The sequence below is a fragment of the Camelus dromedarius genome, chromosome 16 (genome assembly GCF_036321535.1).
Source record: "Camelus dromedarius isolate mCamDro1 chromosome 16, mCamDro1.pat, whole genome shotgun sequence".
Lineage (NCBI taxonomy): Eukaryota > Metazoa > Chordata > Mammalia > Artiodactyla > Camelidae > Camelus > Camelus dromedarius.
In genome coordinates, this window is record NC_087451.1 from 12264004 (window position 1) to 12288273 (window position 24270).

At 38.8% G+C, this 24270-nt stretch overlaps 1 long non-coding RNA gene across 3 annotated transcripts in view; it reads left to right on the forward strand.

Annotated features, from left to right (window-relative positions):
- Positions 1-24270, forward strand: part of LOC105097831 (uncharacterized) — a 131872-nt gene that overhangs the window by 50695 nt on the left and 56907 nt on the right. For 2 of the 3 annotated variants that reach the window (XR_010384437.1, XR_010384436.1), the window contains exon 3: positions 22923-23011. This is a non-coding gene — a long non-coding RNA (uncharacterized LOC105097831). Of the gene's footprint in view, positions 1-16516; positions 16747-22922; positions 23012-24270 lie in introns of those variants that run through there. The other variant, XR_837976.3, reaches the window with a different exon arrangement.

Sequence of the window (24270 nt, forward strand, 5' to 3'; positions counted from 1 at the left end):
GCAACTCAGAAGTTACTAGTGTTCTTTCAAAAGTCAGCATCAGTCTTGGCAATCTTGAATTTTTTTCAGCTTTGTTGAGATGTAATTGACATAGAACATTGTGTAATTGTAATGTGTGCACCCTGTTGATATAATATATTTATATGTTGTAAAATGATTACTACAGTAGGGTAGTTAACACTTCTACCTCCCATGATTACAATTTCTTTTTTGTGATGAGCAAATTTAAGATCTACTCTCTTAGCAAATTTCAAGTATATTATACAGTACTGTTACCTATAATCACCATGCTGTCCATTAGATCCTCATATCCACTTATACATCTTACAAGTGGAAGTTTGTACCCTTTACCAACATCTCCCCATTTCTTCTACCCCTAGCCTCTGGCAACTGCTATTCTACTCTCTGCTTCTATGAGTTCAGCTTTTTAAGATTCCATTTATAACTGAGATCATACAGTATTTGCCTTTCTCTGTCTGACTTATTTCACTTAGCATAATGCCTTCAAGTTCCATCTGTGTTAATGCAAATGGTAGGCTTTCCTTCTGTCTCATAGCTGAATAATATTCTATTGTATATATATATACACGCACTAAATCATATTTAGCCATTCATCCATTGATGGACACTTTGCTTGTTTCCATCTTGACTATTGTGAATAATGCTGCAATAAACACAGGAGTGCAGATTTCTCTTCTATATCCTGATTTCATTTCCTTTGGGTATATACCCAGAAGTAGAATTGCTGGGTCATAAGGTAGTTCTACTTTTTTTCCCCACATGGTTTTTGGTTTTGTTTTTTGTGGATTTTTTTTTTTTTGGTAGTTTTACTTTTATTTTTTGAGGAACCTTCATGCTGTTTTCCATAGTGATTCCAATTTACATTGCTGTCAATAGTGCACAAGTGTTCCTTTTTTCTCTCTGTTTTTGACATACCTTTTTTTTTTTTTTGTCTTTTTGATGATAAGCATTCTAACAGGCATGAGGTGGTAATCTCATTGTGTTTTTTGATTTGCATTTCTTCAGTGGTTAGTGATGTTTTGCATCTTTTCATGTACTATTAGCCATTTGTAAGATTTCTTTTGAAAAATGTCTATTTAGGATCCCTGCCCTTTTTTATTGAAGTATAGTTGATTTACAATGTTGTTAGTTTCTGGTGTACAGTGTAGTGGTTCAGTTATACATATATATGTATTCTTTTTCATTATAGGTTATTACAAGATATTGGATATGGTTCCCTGTGTTATACAGTAAGACCTTGTTATTTATCTTCTATTTTATACATAGCCAGTATATACAAATTCCAAGCTCCTAATTTATCCCTCCCCCTCCCTTTCCCCTTTGGAAACCATAAGTTGTTTTCTATATCTGTGACTCTGTTTCTGTTTTGTAAATAAGTTCATTTGTGTCTTTTTTCTTAGATTCCACATGTAAGTGATAACATATGATGTTTATCTTTCTCTGTCTTACTTCACTTAGTGTGATAATCTCTAGGTCCATCCATGTTGCTGCAAATGGCATTATTTTATTCTTTTTTTATGGCTGAGTGGTATTCATTGTATGTATATACACCACAACGTCTTTATCCAGTCATCTGTTGATGGACATTTAGGTTGCTTCCATGTCTTGGGTATTGTTAATAATACTGCTATGAACATTGAGGTGCATGTATCTTTTCAAATTAGAGTTTTCTCTGGATATATGCCCAGGAGTGGGATTATTGGGTCATATGGTTACTGTATTTTTAGCTTTTTAAGGACTCTCCATGTTGTTTTCCATAGTGACTTCACCGAATTATATTTCCACCAATAGTGTAGGAAGGTTCCTTTCTCTCCACACCCTCTCCAGCACTTACCATTTGTGGACTTTTTAATGTTAGCTATTCTGACTGGTGCGAGGTGATACCTCATTGTGGTTTTGATTTGTATTTCTCTGATAATTAGTGAAATTGAACATTTTTTCATGTGTAGACATTACTTCTTTAAATAAGCTTTCTACTTCTTTCTCCTTCTCTTCTCTTTCTGGAACCCCAGTAATTTTTCAAATTGTTTTTGATGGTATTCTATGGATCATGTAGAATTTCTTCACTCTTTTTCATTCTTTTGTCATTGGTCTCCTCTGACTGGATAATTTTTAAAATTCTGTCTTCTAATTTACAGATTCTTTTTTCTATTTGATCTCTCCTGATGTTGGTGCTCTGTATTACATTTTTTCATTTCATTCATTGTACTCTCTAGCTCTAGAATTTCTGTTTGGTTCTTTTTGAAATTTCAATCTCTTTGTTAAAGCTCCTATTTTGTTCATGTTGAATTATTTGCGTTTTCTTGTAGCTCACTGAGCTTTCTTAAAACAGCTATTTTGAATTCTTTATTGGGTAAATCTCAAGATCTCCATGTATTTGGGATCACTTACTGGAAGATTATTGTGATCCTTTGGTTGTATCATGTTTCCTTGATTTTTCATATTCCTTAAAGTCTTATGTTGCTATCTTCATATTTGAACTAGCAGTTACCTCCTCCAGTCTCTACTAACTACCTTCTTTATTGTGTCTAAACTTGGAATTTTTTGCTCCAGTTGTATGCTGGAACTTATCTGCTGGAAACCTGGAGTTCCATAAAGACTCTCTTATTTATGACTAATTGTCTACAACAGTGTTTTCCAGGGGTTCCCAGCCAAGAGGGGCTGGAGTCAGTTCGTAGGCCACTGCAGGGTCCACATCTGGGACTGTGGTCTGTATGTCTATTATGTGAAGCACCGGTGGGTGAGACTCTTCCAGATCCTTTGGCATATGGTGCTGAATCCCATAGCTTCCACAAAGGCATTTTTGTCTGAAGATGGATGCCAAATTGTGGTTGAGGAGGAGGGACATCTTATTCAGTCATGTTTCTGATGTCACTCCTCTGACAATCTTGTGTTTTAACTTGATAGTTTTATTGCATTTCAGAAAAAAAAAATCACAAAGAATTCAACCTCCTAATTTATTTTTAAAAATCTTAATCATGTCCTCCTTAACAGGAAGACTATCAGGTGGGCCCAAAATACAGTTGTTGGAAATGAGGAGTATTTGAAATTAGCTCAGTCTCATTACTGTTCTATTGCAGTTACCTGGCAGTTTATGGAAAATGATTCTTTCCTTTTTTTTTTTTTGCTTTTTTTGGTAGGGGGAGGTAATTCGGTTTATTTATTTATTTATTCTTAGAGGCGATACTGGAAATTGAACCCAGGACCTCATGCACACTAAGCATGTGCTCTTCCACTGAGTTATACCCTCCCCCCGCCAAAATGATTCTTAATACCTTTTTTTTAATGAGTAAAAGTAAAGATTTATTCCAATGAATTTTACAAAAATAACTCCTTAAGAAAAGAGCAAATTACTATTCCTAGTACAAGAAGAACATGTTTAAAAAAACAAACTTTGACATTCATGTGATACCTGTTTTCTTAAAGCCTTCCAAATTAGTAATATTGGCTGACATGCCAACAATTTATAAATAAGCCTTATGTTGCACAAAATTAAGAAATTATTCACAGTCACACCAAATAAAACATCTACTTTTATAACTCTAGCACTTTCATAAAAGTCCTTCACAAAGACGGGAAAAACTTCCTCCCTTCCTCCCTACTTCTCTTCCTTCTTCCCTCCCTCCTTTTCTTCTTTCCTTCCTTTCCCCCTTCCTTCCTTCCTCCTTCCCTCTTAATCAAATTTGGCTTGAATAGTGAAACATTATGGTTTACACCATTTCTAATGAAAACTCATGTGCCCTGTTGGAGCGTGATTTTTTTAAAATAATTGTTTACCATGATAGTGAAAAATGTAAAGTGTGTGGAAATTAGCCCTACAATCACTTCCTGAAGATCTGATATATGTTTGCATTTTATGTTCATTATGTAATCATAGCTGCTTTAATCAGTGGCTCCAACTTGACACTATATCCTGTTAGACAAGCTTTTCTCATTGGAGAGCACGACATTACAAAGCTGACAACAAACTGGTATTTTTTTAATGGGTTTCACAAAGATATAGTCAGATTATTCACCATAAGCAAAATTTACGTCACTTGTGACAGAGTGCCAAATGTGTCTCTCCATAAAAATGGGTTTAGAATTTTAATAGGTAGTACATGCACATTATATAAAATTAAAAACATATAAAAAGGTATACCATGAAAAGTCTCCTGCATCCCTGTTACCCTGCCATCTAACTCCCCTTCCGGAAAACAGTTTCATGTGTGTCTTTGCAGATATAATTCACACATATGGTGACGTATTAAAAATATTCTCTTGATTTATGTAAGTAAACCATACTAAACACAGAGACCTTCCCCTCCCTTTTTTTTTTTTTAACTTAACAATATGCCTAGGAAATGTTTCACATTCATTGTGGTGAATTAAAGATGGCTACAAAAACATTTATTATTTTCCCATAGAGTTGATTTCTTCATCCCTTGAATTTGTGTGGCTCTGAGAATGCTTACCTAGTAGAATGTGGCAGAATTAATAGTGTACCAATTCCAGGCTGAGACTTTAAAAGCAGCCTCTGTTTCTACGTTCTTGGAATACTTGCTCTTGGAATGTGTGTTCTGGGGCAATGCAACCATGGTGTCAGAGTCCAAGTACCATGAAATCATGATATTGTAAGGCCAAGTTAGTGCTATGGAGAGGCTGCATGGAGAGAAAGAGAGAAAAGGAGCAGACAAGAGAGAGCGATTGAGAGAAAGAGAGAGAAATGTTGATTGATTTGTTCTTGGCTAGTTCTCATTTACTCCATCTGTCCCAACTAAGACACAAGCATGTGAGTGAAGAAGCCGTATCTTGGACATGCAACCCAGTCAAGCCTTCAGATGACTCCAGTCTTAGCTCCTATCTTATTACAATCTCATGAAAGACTCCAAGAGAGAATTGTACAGCTGAGCAAACCAACCTGCCAAATTATGAGAAATTATACAATATTGTTTTAAGTCACTAAGTTTTGAGGTGGATTATTTTACAGCAATAGGTAATAGGAATATTTGTATATGTGGAGCCTTTTCTTTCTCTCTTAATGGCTAGATAATACTGTTTTAAAAATATATATCACAATTTAAACTCCAGTGTTTTGCTATTAATAAAACAATAGTGCAGTGAGTATCTGTATACCTATGTTATATTGCATGGTGAAGACATATCCATAGGACAAATTCCTAGAAGTGGATTTTGGTTCAAAGGGTTTGTGCATGTGTAATTTTCTTAGATAAAGTTCACAGTAGCTCCATAGAGTTATGCCAGTTTTCATTCCCTTCTAAAATGTCTGAGAATGTTCTTTTCACATCACACCAATGTAGTATGTAATCCACTGGTTTGCTTTTTTGCCAATCTTCTAGGTGAAAAATGGAAAAATAATTGTAGTTTAAATGTGCATTTTTTTAATGAGAGAATTGGAGCATTCTTTTCAAACTTTTGAGTCATTCATATTTCCCTTTCTGTCATCTTTCTCTGCTAGATTGCTAGTCTTTGTTTTTATTGATCTGTTAGAGCAGTCAGATGGTAGAGATACATAAGACAAGGTATGGGGAAGGGGGCAGAGAGCTTCCATGCTGTCTGAGCATGCCAGTCTCTCTAAATCTCCAAGCGTTCACCAACCTGGAAGCTCTCTGAACCCATAGTTTTGGGTTTCGATGGAGGCCTCATTACATCGGCATACTGATTAAATCATTGGCCATAGGTGATTCAACTTGATCTCCAGCTTCTCCCCTTCCTTGGAGGTCAAGGGGGTGGGACTGAAAGTTCCAGGCCTCCAGTCACATGGCTGGTTGCCTTGGCAGCCAGCCTCTATCCTTATGTGGTTTCCAAAAGGCACCTCAGTAACGTAAACTCGGGTATGGTGATTTCTTTCGAATATCAAAAGCCCTTTATTGCTCTTTCACTTGGGAAATTCCAACAGTTTTAGAGCCCTGTGCCAGGAACTGGGGCAAAAAACAAATATATGTTTTTTACTGTGTATCACAATATCAGATGATAATATTAAAAGAGTTTGATGCCTGAAAAACTGAACAAATTATAGCCTTAGATTTGCACATTTTTACTATCATTTTTAAATGTTCCTAATTTTTAGTTCTGAATTTAGTATCAAAATTCTGAATTCCAAGAAGATAGTGGCAAGTAATAGCAATAATAATGTCATTAATGTCAGTATATTTTTCTTAAATTCTGGTGATCTGGTTATAATTTGTTAACAAATTCATTTGGCATATTTAGTTTCATCCTGATTTTTTCATTAATTTTTTTCCCCTTAATATGGAGAATAAATATTTTAAGTCAGTATGAAAGGAAATAAACCATTGATGTGAGAAATGGGCATTTGTTGGCAACAGTACAGAAATAATGATGTTTTGTTAAATATCATATTTACCAGTTACTATAAACTTTATTAATAACTTATTTGCTTGATTATGGGTCAGCAGATGGTAAAATAGTTTAAAATCTATAATTGTAAAGTGATCCAGGGAGACAAAATCAGTTAAGGTATCTGTTTTAGAGAGTCATCATCTTATATGTTGTTCAATAAAATAGAAGTTTGGTCTGGAAAAAAACATTTAATTATTTAAAACAATATATGCAAACAATGAAAAAAAATCTGATAGATTGTTAGATTCCATATGGCAAGGTGCTGGTTTGCATAGTTTCCAAAACTCTACACATTGAAGACTCGAGCAAGCAGATGCTTTATATATCCTGGGATAGTTCTGTCGCCAAGTGTTTCTTTCACATCTGTCCCTTCATTTCCATTTTCAATGATACCATCCTATTTCAGCTCCTTATGTCTTCTTCCACAGTCTATGGTAATAATCTTTTAATTGGTCTCGCTTTCTTGGAGCTTCCCCATTTCTGACATTTTTTTTTCTACAGAACTCCAGATTAATCTTAATATGATTCTCTTCAGTTGTTCTTCATAACCTCTTGAGTGAAAACCAAGCTTTTCAGCTAAGCATTCAAAACCCACTGTGAATTCTAGCCTCACTCCCTGTCAGGCCTAATAACTCATGTCTCCTGAGGACTTAGAGGCCTGGGAGTGGAAACAATGGACTCACCCTGACAGAAATAAACAATATTCTCCTAGCTCAGCCCCACCCCTAATGCTGCAAAGACCCCTGTTATTTCTTTGGCTCTTTTCCCTTATCCTTGGCTCTATTGTTTTTCACTAGGGTTGTCTACTGAGGTCTCCACATTCCTGATGAACCCCTTAATAAAATAATAACACTAAAGAGTGACCATTTCACAATGTGTACAAATATTGAATCATTATGTCGTATACCTGAAACTAATATAATGTTATATGTTAATTATACCTCAATTGAAAAAAAGTACCACTAATGATTACTATGAACCAGACACTGGATCACCATGTTCACATATGTTACCTGAACAAATCCTCAACATTCTGTGGAGTAGGTACCCATAGGATCTAGTAAGTGTCAATGCCAAAATAAAGCCCAGGAAGGCCAGTTCCAAAAGCCAGGCTCTCAGCCACCAACCTATGAGGTCATCTTCTGATGTCACCATGCACCATTGAGGATGACGACTTCCACATGCTTCCGAGCTGTCTTCTCCGCTTCCACCTCATAGTACTGCTCTCCCTACTTAGAAGCCAATGGTTCTGATGTCACCAGAGCCTCAGGCCTGGACCTGCACCGTTCAAACCACTGGTGAGCAGGAATTTTTGATGTGTCAAAGCTTCATTCTGTCTTCCGGAACTCTCCTAGTGTCATAGCCCTGTGGGGTCTCTACCCAGGTAGGCAGAATACATTCTCACCCTTTGAGCTATGCTGTGGTACCAAGGTACCTAGGCTGTCCCTATGACCATCTTGTTTCCCCGGATTCTTTCAGAGATTTTAGTGAACATAGATTTTTCCACTTTAAACTTTGGATCGGCCCCCCTGACCTGGCTCCTAAATGTGGGTCCTTGGACTGAATGAGGAGATCTAATGTGAACAGAGGCCATTGGGATGAACTCAGAATCACTTCCTCCCACACTAGGAGGCTGGGATGGGAGGGAGAATCATTTTTCACTGAATGCCTCTTTGAACTGTTAGACTACATCTTCCTTTTTCAGTTAACAAAATCTAGTTAAAAACAAGCAATTATAGAAAATTCAGACTCCCCTTCCCTTAATCCCCCATGATATAGTTATTAGACAGAGTGTGTGTAATGTTTTTCCCAGGAGGCTGCTCAGTCTCTTACATAAACAGATACCTGGCAGGTTCCAACTGTGAGACTTCTGAGTTGAACCCTATTTAGACTCAGAGTTGAATCCCATTGTACTTACTTATTTCCTGCAGTTCCCATGTGAACCCTCCATAATCTGCCAAATGGAAACACACACCAAACCAGCCCTGCAGTGCCTTTTTTCATGACCCTTCCTTCACCTAAACCTCCTCACCACCTCCACCTCCCAAACCCCTGTCTTTTAATGCTCAGGCCCAAGGTCCCTCTTCCAAGAAACCTTCACTGAGCACCCTAGAAGTGAACTCTCTCTCCCTGCTCTAAACTCCTTAACTGCTTAAGTCACTTTCCTGGCACTTGAAATGGACTTTGTTTTGTCTGTCCAGCATCCTTTTTCATTATCTCCAGTAATAGGAGCTACTACCACCTCTTTTCCTTTGCACACTGTCTATGTAACTCTGATCTGGATACCAATCACAATGACTCATTGCACTGGACGAGGGGTAACATATACCCCGCATTGCTGATCATAGCACCCGACTGCTTTGGCCTGAATGATTGGTGAGGGATGGGGACATGTGACCAAAGCAGCCCCAGTGAGTCTTGCCCTGTGATCTACCTTTATAGAATTGAGGAAAAAGAAGTTCTTTCCTTCTGCTGGGTCGAAAAACTGACATGGTGTTAAGAGGTGCCTTGATTTATATGTGTGTGTATGAGGTGGGGGGAGGGCACCCAAGAATTTGGTTTGAGTCCTTCAGTCTACTGCATTCTTCCAAGTTGCATGAACCAATAAATCCCCTTTATTGCTTAAGCCAATGTGAATTGGTTGCTACTACTTGCAACAGAAAGAACCTGGGCTGTAAAAGAGCCTGCCCTTATAATTAACATGATTATTTATTTGGGGGCATCGTTATTATTACCTGCTAGATTACAAGCTCTTGCTGGCAAACACTACACCTTTTTCATATTTCTATCTCCTCAGTGCCTAGCACAATGCAATTAATTGCATAATGTGAGCCTAATAACATGTTCTATGAGTGAATAGCTTTGTATGCCATGCCTCAATTGCCAAGCTAAGATTAAACTATTTATTTCTCCTTAGACTGTCTCTACATAAATTTATCTGCTACCGTGTACACACTAGTATTTTGTTATATGATCTCCACAGAATGATAGGAATGTACTAGTTAGGTTTATTTCACCAAGTTAAATGAGAAAAAGATTTATTGGAAAGATATAAGGTAGCTCATACATTCATTTAAAACTGAACATCCAAGGCTTTGGACATTCCCAGGAAAGACTGCCAAGGCTGGATCATGTGCCCACTCCTGGTCCTGGGGGAGGGACCAAATCCACTTAAACTACACACAGTTAGCAAGTGGAAGGGTGATCTCTCCAAGAAAAATTAATACCAGAAGAGAAGACCCTTTTAAGGTGGACTGGCAAGTCTACCTTAGACATATAACTTAGGTACAATTTGAAGTACTTTCTATGAGCTGAGAATTATGAGGAGTGAAAAACAAGGATAGCCTATGGTCCCTGCCTGCTTTGAAGAATGGGGAAACAAGACTTGTGCACATGAAAATAAATATAATGAACAAATTAAAGCAGCATAATATTAGCATTGAGTTGAAGTTACCAGAGGTGTGAACACTATGGCAGCAAGGATTGGCTTCCTGAAGACTCAAGGCCATTTACTAAATGGGCCAAGGATTTTCAGGTCTCTATGTTTCCTTAGTCTGCAATGTGCTTTCCTCCTGTCGAAATCCCATGTATCCTGCAAGACTCAAAGACCACTTCCTTATGAAGTCTTCCCAGCTGAACACCTCCACCAAAATTCTCCCTTTCCACAGAGTCTTCTTTGTTCTTCTGTATTACAGCATTTCCCTCATTCTTCTGTATGTCCTACCTGTCTTTACTATCATTCCTAAAGAATAGGGATTGTGTAGTTTTCAGTGATGGTTAATTTTATGTGTCAAATTGGCTAGGCGATGGTACCCAGTTGTTTGGTCAAACACCAGTCTAGATGTTGCTGTGAAGTTTTTTTTTTTTTAGATGTAATTAGTATTTACAATCATTAGACTTTGAATAAAGCAGATTACCCTCCATAATGCATGGACCTCATCTGATCATTTGAAGGTCTTAAGAGCAAAGATAAGTTTTCCAAAGAAGTAATTCTTCTCAAGAATGCAACATAGAAATCCTGCCTGAGTATCCAGGCTGCCAGTCTACCCTACAGGTTTCAGAGTTATCAACTCTCACAGTAACATAAGCTGATTTCTTAAAATCAATCAATCAATCAATCAATCAATCAATCAGTCAGTCTTTCTCTCTGGGTTTTGCATTTCCTCACATATTTAGTGAGAGTCTACTATGTGTCAGCACTGTTTTAGGCCTTGGGGATACAGTAGTGTACAGAACAATAAAAAATTCCTGCATTCATGAGCTTATAATGCTAGAGACAGAGGCAGATCATAAACACATACATAACATACATAGTATATCAGATGATGATATGTGCTATTAAAAATAAGGCGGAGATAGGGAGACAGGGAATACCATCAGTGGAGGCAGGGTGATGTAGTATTAAATAGAGAGGTCAGAAAGGCTTGATTGATGAGGCGTCATTTGAATAATGACAGGAAGTGAGGGATTGAGCCATATAGGTGGATATTTGCAGGGGGTGGGAGGATGCTCCAGGCAGAGGGAATAGCAAACGTCAAAACTCTGAGGTGGGAACATGCATTATGTGTTTGAGAAACATGAAGGTTCCCACTGTGTCTACAGTGTAACGAACAAGGGAGAGAAGGAGAGGGAGTCAGAGATCATGTAGGCACTTATAGGTTGGTCATATACCCATTTCTAGATAATGAGGTAGAATAAGATGTCTGCAAACTTGATTCCCTTAAAGAAAAAAAAGAAAAACTAGGGCAAAAAATTTCTAAGCAAATAAATTTTAAAAGCCATTGAGGCAGAGTGCAGAGGATTTTTAGGGCAGTGAAAATACTCTGAATGATACTATAATGATGGATACATGTCATTATACGTTTGTCCAGACTCATGGAATGTGCAGCACCAAGAGTGAATCCTAAGGTAAATTGGACTTTGAGTGATTATGACATGTCAGTGTAGGTTCATCACTGGTAACAACTGGGGGATGTAGATAATGGGGGAGGCTGTGCATGAGTAGGGGGTATATGGGAAATCTTACAGTTTTGCTGTGAGCCAAAACTGCTCTAAAAAATAGTGTTTTTTTAAGCCATTGAGACATGGTTTTTGTTTGTTTGTTTTCAGATAAATGCAGGTAATGGAGAGACTAGTCAGATTTTAGCACCTTTATGGAAATTGATAGATATTGTTGTCTGCTTGGGATTGGATTTATCTCATTTCCTTTCCTAGGAGTGAATGACAGTTGGGAAGGGTATTTTTATTTGTTGGGTTTCTGTAATATTTTTAGCAAAGACTTTGAGTAGTCTTGCCTTGTATATCAATTCTCTCCTCCATAGCTATATCGCAAATGTAATTGAAGTAATTAAAATAGCATGAATTTATGAAATTAAAAAGAAATCTGCAGGAGTGAGGGACTTCAAAACATTTTTGTCTCCTAATAAAAGAAACAGAGGACAACTCCTCTACTCCCTTCCATTATGACCACGGATGTGATCATTGGAGATACAGCAGCCATCTTGAAACCAGAAAATGATCCACACCAAAGACAAAGGCCAATATGCTAATGATGGCAGAGCAGAAAGAAAGAGCCTGTATCCTTGATGGCATTTTAGAGGAGCTGAACCAGCTGTAATATTAACCTGTCTCTAGGTATATAAGATAATAGATGTCTGTATTTCTTAAGCCAGCGGTTCTTCAGTGTCAGCTGTAAACCACCAGCAGCTTGGAATCACCTGGGAACTTGTTAAAAAAATGTGAATTCTCAGGTTCTACACTAAACATACTGAATCAGAAATTGCAGGTGTGGGGCCCAGCAAGCTGTGGTGTAACAACACATCATCCTCTGGGTGATTTTAATACACACAGAAGTTTGAGAATTTAAACCAGTGCTTCTTGAACTTTAATGTGCATAAGCATCACCTGGAGATCTGGTTAAAATGCAGATTCTGATTCAGTAGGTATACTGATGCAGTGGTTGCACCCAGATCCCCTCTTAAGGGCTGAGGCACTCATTCCCCAATCTAGGGGTATGTTGGCAGATGATGGCCTTTGGCTGGGGACCTCCCTGAGAATTGTCTTCAGCCAAAGAGAGCTACCTCATGTAAGATCAGACCCCCTGGCAAGGTGAAGCCTGCATCTGATGGCTGGTTGATACGGAGAAATAAAGTCCTACCCTTCTTCCTCAAGGCAGAGAGCTTTCAAGGGGGTATCTGATCTCTAGGCCTCCCTGTAGAGTCAGCTGAAGCCCCACTTGCTTCACAGTTCAATTTCTCCCCACTTAAGCCTGCTTTCTGCACCTCTCATAGGTGTTGTTCCCTAGATAGGGTTGCCAGATTTAGCAAATATAAATACAGAATGCCCAGTTAAATGTAAATGTCAGATAAACAAGAATAATGTTTAATATAAGCATATAAATATTGCATTATTTGTTGTTTATCTGAAATTCATACTGAACTAGGCATTCTGTATTTTATCTGGCAACCCTGTACCAATAGCACTACCAAATAAACCTCCTGCATCTAAATCTCAGAGTCTCATAGTCTGCTTCACGGGGATCCCACTGACAAAATGACAGTTGGCCAAATGACAGTTGGTACCAGGAGATATTAGGAGAAACAGACTAAAATGGGATTTTGGAGCTGTTTCACCCAACAACTGGCTGACAGTGAAGACCTGATCACTGGTATAGATGTTGACCCTTTGCAAGTGGCTGAGGTGTAATTGTGAAAACTTCACCCGTGAGGAACTGGGCTAGAAGACTGGGGGAAGGGGATGCACTGGAGGGTCATTTGAGAGTTTCAAGAGAAGCAAATAATTATATAAGGACTTTGGAACCGGATGGCTGTTTTTCCCAGCTATTAAATACATTAGAGAAAGACAATGAAAGGCTGGGGGTCATTAATCACCTACATAAGATGAACTGGAGGCCTTCCTTGGCAGAGTATAAAGAGATTCCTATCGCCTGGAGGGCAGAAAAGGCTGAGGAGCAGAACTAGGACTTGTAAGAGTAGCGGAGTTCCAAAGAAAACTGGGTTTTCTGTCATGTCAGATCTGCTATACCAAGGTCAGGGCCCTGACTGGGAAGAGGTGGGACCCTAAGATTTGGGATGAGAGTCTGTATTGATGAACTCAGTATCTGTGAACTCAAAATCCTCTGAGTCAATGCCCTAAAAATTCCTCTGAATCCTCTGGGCCCCCAGAAGTAGCCCACTTCTCCCTGTTAAAGGTTACCATTCCCCCCTTTTCTTGAAGATGGGTCTGGGGGTGCTGCCTTGCAGGACAATTCATGCCTTCTATAGGATCCATTCTCATTTTCTCTCCTTTGCCATAGAACCAGTAACTAGGGTCAAGGCACAACATAATCTAACAGGGGAAGTCTTAGGCCTGCTGAGGGAGGAAAGGACTGTACACTAAAGGAGCGGTAGGGGCTAGCCTACCTATATCCTTAGGAGCTGGGAGAGCATATAGGCCATAGACTGAGTTCCCCGGGAAACAGACTCAGGTTGCTAGATCAACGAGCACTGAATAAGATTGGATAACAGAGTTTATTGATGTGGGACCCATGATATAAGATTTAACACCTGTTAAGGATCCAGGGAAATGGTGTTATTAAGCTTTTTGGTTGCCTTTTGGAGTCTTAAAAAAGTGACAGTCCACTCTAAATGAAGCAGAAATGCTAGAGCTATCATGGCAAATCATGAAGGAAGAGATCAAAAGGCTGAGAGAAGTCGGCATATTAGAGTGGATATTCTGTATAATGCCAGAAAACCCACCAGCCAGCTGTGTTCCACGTGGGCCTGGAGGACACTCTATCTACCAAATCCATAAGAAATGTTTACTGGGGGAACCAGCAATACTAAGAAATTCAGTGTGGTTGTTATGTGTGGGCCAGTGTTAACGGTAGGACATGCTGTTACAAAACCAAGTTCTAAGAACATTGGGGCTGATAGGATGCCAGGTGGTAGCACTTAAACCTCAGAAACAAGGTGGGCCCAGTTATCATAATAGCAGCACCATAGAGACAGTCAGGAGGAACTGATCCAAGGAGAGCTATGGAGAAGGTCAATAAGAATGTGCCTCCTAGGGGCTAGATGAGTCACAAAGTGAGTTGTTCAATCTATACAACCAGAAGAAATCAAGAGTGGATAATTAGGAGTTTGAGGGCAGTCAAATAACTTAGAACCTACTGACTGAAGGAGAGGCCAGGTCTCCAGGAAGAAGCACCACAGCAAGTATATATGATCATTCCCTCAATCCTTCTTCAAAGGAACCAATGGCCGTCTCCTCAGGAAAGGGTGATGCCCAAATATATTAAGGATTGTTGCATACAGAGCCTGACTTGACATTGATCCTTGGGCACCCAAAGCTTTATCACAATCTCCCTGTTAGAGTGGGAGTGTTCTGGGGCTAGGTAATGAATAGATTACACTGTAGCTCACAGTGGATCCAGGGACCCATCTCACTTTGCTGAGTCTCCAAATGTATAATGACATGAGTGTACTTGTGAGTTAGCAGATCTCCCACATTCCTGTCAGGGAATTTTACTTTCCTTACAAGCTAATAAATTAGCCTGTTATTATTTCATGGATGCTAGTAGGATATAAAACTCCTGGATCAGAAACAGGACTTTCTAACAGCACAGTAAGCAGCGTGAGCGGCATACTTACCTCACTTCTCCTTGCCCTTAAGTTCCTATGGGAGTAATGTGGACACTCCAGATGGATGCCTGCATGCAGTGGATTGCATTATGGGAGATCACTGAGCTTTCAGAATCTACCATTTTTATAATAAGTGCTATGCAATTCTGTTCTTTGTCTTGGAGGGAGATGTCAGCTCATCTCTCAAGGTTCTTTGCTGCAGACACAACCCTGAGAAATTTCCTGGATAAACAGTAGTTATGACCTTGACATAGGTCTTGGCATACCCAACAAGAAAGTGCAGGGATATTCAGAACCCATGGCAGATTCCCTTTCCCAACAATTTGTTCTTTTGCCAGTAGGATAAGTGCTATTATAGTGGGTGAGGTCAAGAAGAAGACTCTGAAACTGCTCCCTCTTGCCCATCTGAGAGAGAGTAAATCAGAAACAATATTGTGTTCTAGAGAACACAGCAGAGATGAAAGCTACCTCTAAAGACTTAACAATGCAAGAGTAATGTTACCTCATTTAATTGACCAATCTAATCCAAACAGAAATGCTAGGACGAATTTGAAGGATGGAAAACTCATCTAACTAACTAGTAACCACAACTGTAGTTGCTGTGTTGCAAGTGGTATTTTTGTGAGAGCAGACTAACGTGGTTTCAGGTATGTGGTATTAGCCATTAACCTGACAAATGCTTTCTTATCCATCCCTGTCTGGAAGATCGCATTCACCTGGGATGGACAACAGTAAATATTTACAGTCTTGACCCAGGGCTATGTTAGTTCTCTTGACCTCTGTCATAATACAGTCTGAAAGAACCTTGACTACCTGGACGTTCTGCAGAACATAACTTTGGTCCATTATGTTGATGACATTGTGTTATTTGGATCAGATGAGCAAGAAATGCAAACACTTGTTGGAGACCTATGTAAGACACATGTGTTTCAGAAGGTTCTACAAAGATTCAGAGGCCTGTCCCACTAGTGAAATTTTTGGGGGGACCAGTGGTCAGGCATACTGGAGCATCTCCTCCAAAGTAAAGTTCAAATTATTCCATTTTGTACTTCTCACCACTAAGAAGGAAACAATACCTGGCAGACCTCTTTGGATTTTAGAGGCAGCATATTACACACTTGGGAATATTGTTTTAAACTTTACCAAATCAGAGGGGAGGGTACAGCTCAGTGGTAGAGCGTGTGCCTAGCATGCATGAGGTCCTGGGTTCAATCCCCAGGACCTCCATTGAAAATAAATAAACCTAATTATCTCCCCCCCTCAAAAAAAATTAAAAAAAGTTAAACTTTACCAAATCAAAAAGAAGTCTACCAGCTTTGAGCGAGACCCAGAGCAGGAAAGGGCTCCATGGCAGTTCCAGGCTGCAGTGCCAGCAGCTCTGCTTCCTGGTCCACGTGACCCATCACGTGCTATGGTATTAGAGGAATCTGCGATGAGAAGACGCATCATGCGAAGTTTATGCCAGTCCAAATGTGAAAATCACAGTTGACACACAGGGCTCTGGAGCAAGGCAATGCCAGCTGCAGCAGAGAATCGTGCACTGTTCAAAAACTGGCTCTTGGCATGCTGCTGGCTCCTGGTACGGACGGCACATCTGATCAAGTAACCGTGTGGCCATAGCTGCCCATTAAGGCATAAGATCAGCAGACCTAGTAGCAACCCATTGTAAGATGGAAGTGATGCTTCCAGTATTGGGCATCTGCAGGGCCGGAGGGCTCAGGTAAGTGAGACATAAGCAGATGACCGATACCCCCATGTTATCTACTGTTGAACTGGTACCTCTCAATCAGCTCAAACCTGTGTTCAGGCTAACTTCCAGAATGTCAGAGTAAAGACCTTTGAAAATCTGCCTTTCCATAAAAGCAGCAAGAATAATTATCAGAATCAACTTGTTCAGAACTTTGGAAATTAACAAAAGACTTGCCACAATACTATGAACATTGTGTTCATTTTTTGACATGTTCATTTTATTGGCATATAACTGTTCATAGTATTCTCTTGTGATTGTGTTTATCTCTGTGGTATGAGTTGTTATTTCTCCTCTTTCTTTTCTTATTTGTTTTTTTTTTTTTGAGGGGGGTCCTCTCTTTTCCTCTTGGTGAGCCTGGCTAAAGGTTTATCAATATGTACCTGAATATATTTTACTACATTTCTCACTAAATGTTAACCTTTATTTATCACTTTAACAATCTTTTCCTGATTTTCTTACGAGGCTTGAATGGAATTCTTTTTTTTTTTTAATTGAAGCATAGTCAATTTACAATGTTGTGTCAATTTCTGGTGTACAGCATAGTAGTTCAGTCATACATATACATACATATTTGAGTGGAATTCTATTTTTGAACTTAAGTCCTTAAAGCTGTGTCTCAGAGTAATATCCTTTCTAAGGTTCACATAGAAACTTCCGGATTTGAGGATATTTTGCTATCCAAACCTCTGCTCTGGCTTCCCTTATCAGTCACTACCCATTTAGGGACCTTGTTTGGGAGTTGAGCTAAGTAATGGGATGTCCTGCCTCAGGTTCTGCTTTTTGTTTCTTCCCTTCTTCTTCCCAGCTGACATAACTGAAGGGCTCTTTCTGGTCCTGTAAGGGTATCTCCACCCAAGCAGCCTCTGAGAAGAGAACACGTCAGCCAAGAGCCCAGCTACCCTGTCTATTAGTTTCTCACTCAGCATAGAATGACCACTTTAGCAATCAGTAACCTGCCTCTGACAGAGAAATTTACAAAATCTTCCTTTAAGCCAGAATTTTTTACTAAACGGGTCAACATGTCTAGCAGAAAACATGCTATCTTTAAAGTCAAAATCCAATGTTTAAGCCCAAAACAGCATTTCAAAACAGAATTGTATAATGTATTTTTATCACAATTTTCTACGAGGAGAACAAAAGGAAATGGATTTAGGTCTAGATTTGCTAAAAGGAAGAAACTTCTGAAAATATAGATTATATATCAAAACAGATTATTAGAGATTGCTTTCCTTGTGGATTTTTAAAAATAGATCATTCTTCTTGAATGATTTAGCTGCGGACCTGCTTGGAAGGAAGAACTGAAATAAATGCTCTCTTGAGGTCCCCTATGGTTTGCCTAATCTGTGATTTCTGACAACCCTTGTCCCCACCCACTGACTTTATCCCAGGTCCTCCTGGCATAGCAGAGATATGGAAGTTGATGGGAAATAGACTCTGGTAGTGACATTCAGATTACTTCACTACAAGAATTGAGGAGAAATGATTAAACCGCTGTCAGTCCACCAACTGAGCAGTTAGCATAAGCAGGCAGTATGGCATAATCCTCCAGTTATTTCTAGAATCTTGATGATTCAAACAATCCATTCTTGAATAAATAAGGAAAATAATTACCCCAACTCCAGAGAAATACGGTAAAGCTGTGATTCCAGTCTGAATGTGATACTGATCAGAACACAACAGCGATACTCTTTTCTTCCTACTCCTACATGATGTCCAACTCTTATTCAAAGTCTAATACATATGACAGTCTTTTAAAAAGTGTGTGATTCATGCTGTACCTTTATTGGAAATTCTATAGGATGCATGTAACTGGCATAAATCTTATAATATGAATCAGTTTTTCAAGAAATGTATCTTTCTTCATTTTTCTGCAACTTAATTTCTCTCTCTTCTTAGTATCATTCTACCAAGTGACAGATACTAAATTCCAGTGAGTTTAGGATTTCCAGTGCTCTTTTCTTCTGAGATACAGGGACTTCCATAGTGCCAGAGCATCAAGGTGGGAATGGCTAGTGTCTTGTCCCTGTTCATCAGTCTATGCTGACATCTGCTAAAATGACATCTGCTGAAACATCCTGTCTGATTCCTCTGTCTCTAGCCCAAGTGGCTGTTCCATTGTCTCTCCTCTTGATTGTAGAACCTCTCTGGATACGCTTTTTCATGTTTCACTTCCACGTTCCCTCACCATTCCTGCACTGCAGAATACTTGATGGAGTATCTAAGCTCCTGTCCCAAGACTGTGTTATTCTTAGGTGTGGGGAGAAGCGTCTCCCCACACCACACTGAGGCCCAGGAGATGCGTTGAGACTGCCTCTGTCCTGCCTGCCAAGGCACGGATATTTCTTCTGTGCCCTCATCAAGCTGAGTGAGGAGGACTCTGATCTTGAAACCTCCCTGGGCTCCATCTGTGGATGCACCCCAGGTTTCCTCTACCAGATGAGATGAATTGGAGAAGGACTCTGAACTCCTTCTTAGGAACCCACCAGGGTCTAAACTTTCTTCTTTCCTTCTGATTTTTCTCTTTTCACCTTCCAATCCAAGTAGACTTTATTTGGTCTTAGAGGTGACACAGATCTTCCAAACTGTCCATGCTCAGAGAGCTTCAGGGTTTGGGCTTGTCATACTCAAAAATCCTCTTCTGCTGTAGCAGCCCTTCCCCAAGGTAATCAGTGCTTCATAGTATAGCTTTAAATGGAGGTATAAACGAACTACCAGGAATTAGAAACGTATCTGTTAATATATCAAAATATGGTGCCACTATACTGCTATAATAGAAATTTAATGACAAGAGGCAATGAGAGCTGGGAGGTTTCAGTGCCAGGTGAGAAGCAGAGCGTCCCCCACTCCCTGCCCCCCTCTCTCTGGCAGTGCGTAAAAGCCACATAGCTATTTCTTTTGGTTCAGCATGATTTTCGTTTTTATTGCAGTCTCAGGCAGGTATCTGTTACTATATCAGTTGAGGTTTTTTTCATCTGCATCTCAGAAACCTTTTCCAGGGAAAAGGAGAGTATATTTCTCTGCTACTCAGGGTTTGAATTAATGCCTAATCCTCCTAAATCTTGGGAGAGGGAGTCCCTCATTGGGTACATGATGGCTGTCCACATACCCTCAGATTGGAACACTGGCAAGAAAAAATAGAAATAAATGAATCTCCCCTACCTTGGAATTTAATTCTTTCAACAGATTGTGTTAGCACTTGAAATCACTGCTTTAACTACTAAAATTGATTAAATTAGCAGCTCTGTATTTTGCCAAGATTTTTATAGGCTTTTTTCCCCCTTCTCAACAAATTAAAACCTGGCTTGGAGAGGAGCGTAGTAGACTGGAGACATTTCTCCTCCTGTTGCTGGATGCTGGTGTAGCAAGCTTTTGACAATTTTCAAAAAAAGAAATTAAATTCTTGATTACTACTCCTTATGTGTCTTATGTCAGGACTGCAGTATGGGTGTGTGGGAGGAGAACTGATGGAACATTGAGAGTTTAATAAATATTTGTAATTTGGAGTTTTAAAATGATTGAGTCACAGAAGGATATTATTATTATTACTATAAAAATAGAATGATTTCATTTCAAAGGTAATGCTAGATCTTTAGTAATATGTTAATGAGGTGAATAAAATATTCCATGATATAAATGTCAGACTACTACAAACTAACAGATTTAAAACATTTAAAATTTGTCATAAAATACAATAACTGCTAACAATCATACTCACTGTCCAGAATGGTAACAGTCTTCACAATCTAGAAAGATATAATATTCAACTTAAATAGTGCAAAAAGATGTGGTAGAATGATGAAGAAGTATGTATTATGATGTTCAAGTGATATTATAATCTCAACTTCCAATTCAAATGAAACGTATTTTTACTAAACTCTTTTACTCACAACTTTTAAAATATACATTTTTGCTTGTGTTATAATTGGAAGTGAAAATGGGACACAAAAGCATTTATATAGGATATATATATGTACGTATATATGATGATCACGGCAATTTTTTTTTAACTGCATGAATAAAAACCCAAAAGGAAATGCCGTGAAGTTTTATTAATGGTTATCTTTTGATGGTGGGCAGTTTGATTGTAATGTATTCTGGTGTTGTAATTGTCTCTCTCTCTCTTTTTTTTTTTTTTTTTAAGGTGTGGGGTAAGGATTTTTTTTTCTTCCTTTCTCCTTTTTAACATTTTCAACATCTTCTCTAATAAGGATGTATTTCTTTTATATTGACCAAATGAATTAAAAACTCTACTTTTGAAAGTAAGTATTTATTTCCCACACTGTCACTTGTGTTTACTAAGTACAATATTTGCTTTCTTTATGCTCCTCCTGATTGTTTGGGAAGGCGGTATGAGCAAGAGTTAAATGCCAAAGTGGCTGATGAGATGCAGCAACCTGCTCTGCACAGTGTTACCAGGAAGCGCGGATCAGAACAAGGATCAAAGACACTTTGCTCTTCAAAGTAATAAAGACACTGAATAGTCATAATTTCAGTTTAACTCCCCTCCCTCTGTGGCTAGATAGATGACTTTGCTTTTGAACTGCCCACTGTAAAGGCCCAGGTGTGTGAATGCTCAGATCTTTCTAAGGTTGACAACTGCTTCCTTTCACATTTCATTTTACATAATGATTTCAGTATAGGAATGGCATGGTGTAAAGTGGTAGGGAAATACAAGGTGCTAAAATGAGGTAAAGCACTAGTTAAAAGGCTGTGGCGTTGCCTGTCAGTTGCTGTCGAGGTTTCTGCAGATTTTATCTGTACACTCAGTGAATTCTACTGATGAGGAAGGCAATAGAATCTGAACAGCCAGGAGGATCAAAAGGAGAGGATGTCTTTGATCGTCTATTTGACTGAAATTAATAGTCACAATTTACTTGAGTATTTTGTAGGTGCTAAACTCATCCGAAATAACTGTTTCTCATATACTTTTAACACAGCTGTTGGCATTGGTTTGTACAAAAATGTGTTTGAGAGTCTAAGAAAGCAGGTATGCATTTTCCTGATTTACCTCCATACTGGAGTGCAAAAGAAAGACGTCAGGCATGAAATCATGAATCCTATAGGTGCTGCCAAGGTGGACAGATTCAGGAATTAGTTACTTTCAAGTAGATCTTAATTAACACATTTGTAACAGTAACTATTTTTTCAGGTTCTATTCTGCCCCAGTTCTGTACACTAAGAAAAATCACTATTTTATTAAGCTTGTTTTGAGAGCCTTAGGGGCAATCCCTAGTGCTGTATCTGAAAGATCATCTTCAAAATTTTATAAATAAGTGGTTTAAATGAATCATCAAAGATTGTTTCAATGTTTCCCTGTCAGAGGCGAACTTGGGTAATCATTTAAGATGTTAAGTAAAAGAAAGATCCAATGTATATAACAAGGTGTAGAGTAGAAATCACAAAAATATAGGTTTCCAGGACAGAATAAGCCTTGATGGGTGCCCCACCTGAGAATGTTTAGAATATGATACAGCTCTGAAGTCTGTCAAAAAAGACTCCCATTTTTTTTTTTTTGTAGTAACACCTTTGTGCCTGTCAGAGTCCATGTGCTAGGACTAATTGAACCAGGGTGGCATGGAGGGGCTGGAATATTGGCTAAATGAAAAGCTTCCTAGGTCTAGAACATGATCAGGAGTGGATAATGACCTCCAAGTTCTGGCAAATCAGAAGTGATTAGTACAGGTGGAGCAAAGCCTACATCTAAGAAAACCTAGATAAGCCAGTCAGTCCCAGATAAATAGAGGTACAAGTGTGGAACCAAGAGTAAAGAAATGCTAAAGAGTTGAGCTGGACAATGGGTCTGTCTGTGGGAAGGATTCTGAGAGCAGAGACCCGGTAGCCAGAAGTGGGTTGACAGTTGGGATGGATAGACAAAGACCATATCAGGATCAGTTCCTCATCTATAAGGGTGATAATAATAAAACCACCCTCAAGATGTTGTTGAAAGAATTAAATGAGGTAATGCCTGCAAGAAAACAAAACAAAACAAACAAACAAACCCTCACCAGGTAATCAAAAATGGATCCAGAACAAGAAAGAGCATAAAAGAAGCAAGCAAAGTTGATGCCCGGGATGGATGCCTGGGATTCTTTGAACGGCTTTTAATTTGTCAAAGTTTTCTAATCAGTGCTTCTTCTCACTTCCAGGATCTCAGAGGCTTCTGGGACTAGAGTCTTGTCATGCCTTCCACCTAACACCAACTCTATAGAAATATGATTTCATTACCACAACTAAGGTAAGGTTCTACGTAACAAAGCTATTTCTGCCATCCAAAATAATGCATATCGATGACAATTTGTTTTCATCTGCTTAGCATTAACTCCCAGTAGGGGAATAATCTTGTAGGCAAATACATTATCTCATACCTCATCATAGACTCTCAAAACCAAAGGGACCATAAAAGACAAAATAGTCCAACGAGATACTTGAACTAGCTGCAGCATCCCTGTATGTGTTGTCTATTGCTCCCCAATATTAATAGGCTTAAAACACAGTTATTATCTCAGACAGTTTCAGAGTATCAGGAATCCTGGAGTGGCTTATCTGTGTGGTTCTGTTACCTGAAAACCAGGTTCACCTCTTGGTGGGTGTTGAGCCAAAAGACACAACCAAGCCAAAGATCTGGAGAAGGAAGGATTTATTACTTGCAACAAGTAAGGAGACCACCGGGAATCTTCCCCAAGGCAGTGTCTCCCTGAACAGCAAAATTGGGGAAGTTTTAGGCTAAAGGTATACACATATTCGTTATAAGGAACCCCCTACCTTATCTTCTTACAATGACACCACCCAACATTTCCATTTCCATTATATTATACAAATTTTAGTATGTATTCTTGTCATATTATAATACTTCTGAAATCATGATGCCTCTCTTATGGTTAATTTGTTTGAAAAAGGTAGTGTCATTTTTCCTGAAAAACCATTATGAAATCAATGGTGCTTCTTACAGTCACTGACATTTCAGAGTTGAGGAAATCAACCTGCCAGTATTAACTTGCTGTCAAAGTTTTGTATCATCAGAAAATTTGAGAGGTATACATGTAAGTCATTTGCAGCTGTTAAACAAGTAAAGGAAAACACAGAACAATCTAACAGGATACATAGGAGATTCTGAATTTGGGTCTGAAAATCAGCTGCACAGTTTCAAGAGGAGAGATATGTGGCTCAACAGCAACAGATCTAGGAGTTTTAGTTAACTGAAAACTTGGTAAGAATCAATCATGAGATACAATTAGGCAAAAAGCAATCTATGTAAATAGAGTTTCAAGCTCAAGTTAGGATCCTGTCTTCTCCATTTCCTTCTGCCCTCCAGCAAAGTACAAGGCTGCTTCTGCCCATACACTTGAAAAGTGAAGCCATGCCTACAAGCAAGGGACCAAAATGAAAAACAGATTATCACAGAAAAAAGTAGTCAAAGAAATTTGAGTTTCTTGTCACTCCAGTGACTGAAGGAGTAGCATGTCTTCAAATAGTTGACTGTCTTGTGGAAGAACA